Below are 4,562 nucleotides of genomic sequence, written 5' to 3'. Positions count from 1 at the left end.
GGCCGCGGGAACACCCCGGGAGCCGCAGCAGCGGGTGCGGCGGGCGGGAGGACAGGCGGGCAGGGTAGGGGCCCAGCAGGGGTGAGGGAAGGGGCGGGGCGCAGAGATACCGAGGTCAGACAGGCGCACAGAGACAGGAAGCCAGATGGACGGACAGAGGGAGAAAATGAGGGAGACACAGAGACAGACACGGGCGGGTGTTATTAACCTCGCCTCGGAGGAGAGCCTGCCATTCCCCTAGCCCACCGTCCACCGCAGGGCCCGCCCCATCTTCCCCGGCCCGAGACTCCAAGAGGTCCCCCCTCCCTCCCTCCGCTGCCCCACCCCAGCGCTGTACCCGGGGGCTCCACCCGGCTTCGCTCCCTCAAGTAGCCCACGGCGAACTCCAGTATCTCTGCTTTCTCCAACTTCGGGTTCCGGAGGTTCTACAGACGGGAGGGGAGGCACAGAGACAGAAAGGGGTGGGGAGAGAGGGGGAAAGTGGCAGGGGGAAGAGGGTGGGGTGGATGCGGGAGCTGGGGGTGCCCCCGGATCGCATCGGCGCGCTCCACAGCACACAGAACGCGCGACCGAACGCGGAGTGGCCCACCCAGAGACGGAACTGTCCAGCCCGAGGGGATGGAACCAATAGCCAACGTGGGAAGAGGGGATTTGAAACAGCAGCCCAGGGAGTGGAATTGACCACCGGCAGAACTGAAGCGGGATGACTGGGGGAGTGGGGAGGTGGGGGAGGTACGCGGGAGGGGCAGGGGAATTTTAGAGACCCGAAGTGTGAAACTGACCGACCCTGGGAGCGAAATTCGCAGAGCTGGAAGAGAAACTTACAGACCCGAAGAAGCGCGCGTGTTCTGAGAGCGACAGGGGGTCTGGGATGGGATTCCACGGGCGGGACTCGGGTCGCCAGTCCCACATATGTCCCCACCCCAGTAGCAAGCCCTGGGACGCGGGAAGGGAATGCCCGGGGCCCAGGGCTGGCAGAGGGACTGACCTGGTCCCGGGTCCGCTCCAGCAGCAGCAGCCTCAGCTCCTCCAGGCTGCGATTGATGCGGTCTCGACGCCGCTTCTCCACAAGCGGCTTCAACATCTGCGACCGGCGGGAAAGGGAGAGCGGTCCGACCGGACCGAGACTCAGCGCAGCCGCGTCGGCGTCCAGGTCCCGACGCTGGGAGAGCCCTGCGCCCACCCTTCCCCAAGTGCCCAGCGTGCTCAGGACAGGGTCCATTCTGTCCCTCTCCGCTCCCCCTCCCAACGCCCCTATAGGGTCAGTTTCTGTAGCTCGCCTCCTCTCTCTCCCGGGTCTTCTGTATTCTCTCTCAGTCTCTTCCTCCCTCCTCCCCTCTCTGTGTCTCTCCTCTTTTCTCTCTACGTCTCCGTCTCGTGCAGTCTCTCTGTCTCAGTGGAGAACTTTGGGGACCCTCTTTGCGCCCAAGCACGTGGGCCGCAGGGTGCGCGGCTCAGAGCTGGAGGCCCTGAGTGTAGAAAGGGAGATACCTAGCGCGACCGCGCCTCCTCTTCTCCCTCCGTCTGGCTGTCACCCTGCTCCACTGGTTCACCCTCCTCCTAAAGTCTTCCACCCGGTCCGCCCTCTGGAATGCCCGGGACCTTCTCTTCTACTGGACCGTGCTGGGTCAGCTCCGGGTCAGAGACAAGCGAGCGCCTCTTGGCTCTTTTTCTTCCCACCTGCTTCCCTTCGTTCTATTTCCCTCTTGCTCATTTCATTCGAACTCCAGCCCCTCCCACGCCCTCCGGACCACACAGTGCCGACCCCCAAGACCCCAGCCTGTAGACGTCTGCTTCCGCTTCCCACTTAAGTCCTGCTTTGATCCCATCCCCTTCTTCATCCTTTGCAGCTTCCTGTCCGGCTCCTTTCTCCGCAGGGCAAACCTTAACCCAAACCTCACCCCAGACCCACCGTGTCAGGGCTCCGGTCCCCTGGCTGGACTAGGGACCTCTGCTCCCTCCCCTCCCGCCTCTCACCTTGGGGCCGTCCCTATTCTCAGCTCGATCCCGGGTGACCATTGTTCCTCCGGACCCTGGTGTGGACCGGGTCTCAGCTCGCCCTGAGCTTTATATGTGGCGGTGCCGGTGTAGGAGGGATAGGACCTGGGCCCGCCCCCTTACCGCACGCAGACCTCTGGTTTTGGCCAGGGACTCTGAGAAAGCCAAGGAGTGAAAGGGGGGAGGGGACGGAGAGGTCCTGGCCTGGGAGTGTGGGAAGTGAGGGCCCAGTGGGCCACCGGCTGCTCACAGGACCATAAAACTGTATATAATGAGACTGGCCGGCAACTGAAGGGAGGCGGCTATTGGGGGGGGGGGGAGAAGGAGTTTAAGTGGATTGGGAGAAAACTCAGGGATAAAGTTCATAGTTCCCCAGAACTGCAGCTTTCTTGGAGGCTCCCTGTACCCCCACTTACTCTGAAATAAAAGTTAGCACCCCTCAGCCCCCAGGCTAAATTTGTTTACACCTTTCTCCCAAATTTGCCTTCTACTTGGGATAGAGAGCAACTCAAGTGTGCTTGGGTGAACCTATCAGCTCAACTGGGGCTCTGCCAGGAGGTGGAGAGGCCCTCTGTTCTGTCAGGTACACTCAATCCCCCCAACACCTGCGCGTTCACTGCACACTCAGGGCACTGGTCTAGGCTGGAATGGTTCATACTGAGATATGCACAAGAGGCCCAGCTCATCCCTGCAGAATCTAGCAGAGAAGAAGATGTCAATCAAGCAGCTATTATAAAAGCAGAGTGAAGTAGGTACTCTAGGAAAAGGATCTCCTTGAGGGCTGGCTGGACTGGGGCCGAGGGGCTTTGAGGAAGAGGAAGCAGGTCTTTGCATGAGTAGAAGTGGAGAGGTTTTCCATTTATAAGTATCTGATTCCAGTAATTAGAGAAGATTCAGGAGTATGGTTGGGCTGACACCTCACCGAAGTGTGCAGTATTTCTTCCTTCTAGAGGCCCCTCAGAATTGCAGGGGAACAAGGAACTGGCAATTTTCCTAAAGGGACAAAAATGGGACACAAAAAAGGGAACACCCACCTTAAACCAAGAGCATGACCCTCTGCAGAATGATGCCTGAACACTCTGAGACTTCAGGACAAAGTGTCTGAGAAGATAAATCAAAAATTGAACGGAACAGGGAGATTGCCAGGGACAAGGATAGGAAAATTCACAATAACGGATCAAGCTGGAAGATAGCCATGGAGTTTGAGATGGATGGGGCTTCTTCCCAGCCCTCCCAGCACCTATGCACACCTTGGTGGGTTTTTGTTTTGTTTTTCCCTCATGGAGCCTGCTTTGCTGAAGTCTGAGTTTGAAAAGGGACAGACCTTGGGGGGGGGGCTCCCATTTGGGATCAGGGTCCCCAGCACATCCCACCTCCCCTACCTAGGCCAAATGGAATCACAGATGTGTGGCCCCAGCAGCCCCCGCAGCCCCCCTCCTTGGGAACCTGGGCTCGGACTAAGTTTTTCTCACCTGCAAGCTAGGCTCGGGGCCCTGAGCCGTTAGCACCCGGGTGTGGGGCCGCCCCTGGCCATATGGGGTGGCTTTATGACCCGGTGGCCGGATCCAGCAGGAGAAAGGATGATGGCTTGGCGCTCCACCCACGGGCAACCCATTCCTGACCACTCCTTTCCTTAGCCCCTGGCTTGCACTGTCAGTCTAACCACGACCACTGCAACCGCTTACAAATTGAGATCTACGGATGGCCGCTTGTCGCTTGCATTGGTGGTTCAGTGGTAGAATTCTCGCCTGCCACGCGGGAGGCCCGGGTTCGATTCCCGGCCAATGCATCAAGCTATTTTTGTTTCTTCCGCCCCTACCCCCGACAAGGGTATATAGAGTCAATGATTTCCTAAACATCTTTGTTTAAACATTTCTATCACATTTAGCCTTTTGACTCTATTGCAGTTTCAGGGCCGCGATCTAGACCCTAATTCCTCATGTGCTCACACTCCCCTTCTCCCAACTTGGGTTCTCTGCTTCCTCCACGCTCCTTCCTCCACTCTCCTCCTACCTCCACTCCCCTCCTTCCGCCTCCAAGCTGCACCTCTACAGGCGTGACCCTGAGAAAGGACGGGGAGCTGGAATCCCTACCCCAGGGGTCCTCTCGGCCCTCTTAAGGGGAGGGGCGAAGTTCCCCGCCCCGCACACTCTGAATCCTTTGCATCTCCCCCCACTCCCCATTTTCTGTACTCTCTGAAACAAACATGTTTCCTTTCAATAAGTCCATGGGTCTGAGCCGTTTTCGTCTTTCCATCTCTCTCTCTGCATCCTCCACGTTTTCTCCAGGTCTCTTATCGACTTCTCTGGGACTCGGTTTCTCTGGAGCTTCACTATCTTTATGCATTTCTTAATTCCGAGTCTCTCCTGTCTCGCCGCATCCGAGGATCTCGGATCTCTCGAATCTCTCATCCTATCTCCGGACCTCTCCGAGCCTCTGGAATCTCTCATAGTCTCTGCCCCTCCCGGGACTCTGTGCTCCCACGCTCCTGCCGACCGCTGGGAAGCTCGCTCACACCTCCAAGTTCCCGGCCCCTTCCCGCCCCGCCCCTTCCCCGCCGCTTT

At 58.5% G+C, this 4,562-nt stretch overlaps 1 non-coding gene across 1 annotated transcript; it reads left to right on the top strand.

Annotated features, from left to right (window-relative positions):
• Positions 1–3,716: 3,716 nt before the first annotated feature.
• Positions 3,717–3,787, top strand: TRNAG-GCC (transfer RNA glycine (anticodon GCC)). Its single transcript has one exon. It is a non-coding gene; the product is annotated as a tRNA-Gly (tRNA).
• Positions 3,788–4,562: the final 775 nt, after the last annotated feature.

This window comes from Tupaia chinensis, unplaced genomic scaffold (genome assembly GCF_000334495.1).
Source record: "Tupaia chinensis unplaced genomic scaffold, TupChi_1.0 Scaffold000330_1, whole genome shotgun sequence".
In the NCBI taxonomy this organism is placed as follows: domain Eukaryota; kingdom Metazoa; phylum Chordata; class Mammalia; order Scandentia; family Tupaiidae; genus Tupaia; species Tupaia belangeri.
The sequence above is the reverse complement of the archived record's forward strand: the minus strand, read 5'-3'. Positions and strand labels throughout refer to the sequence as shown.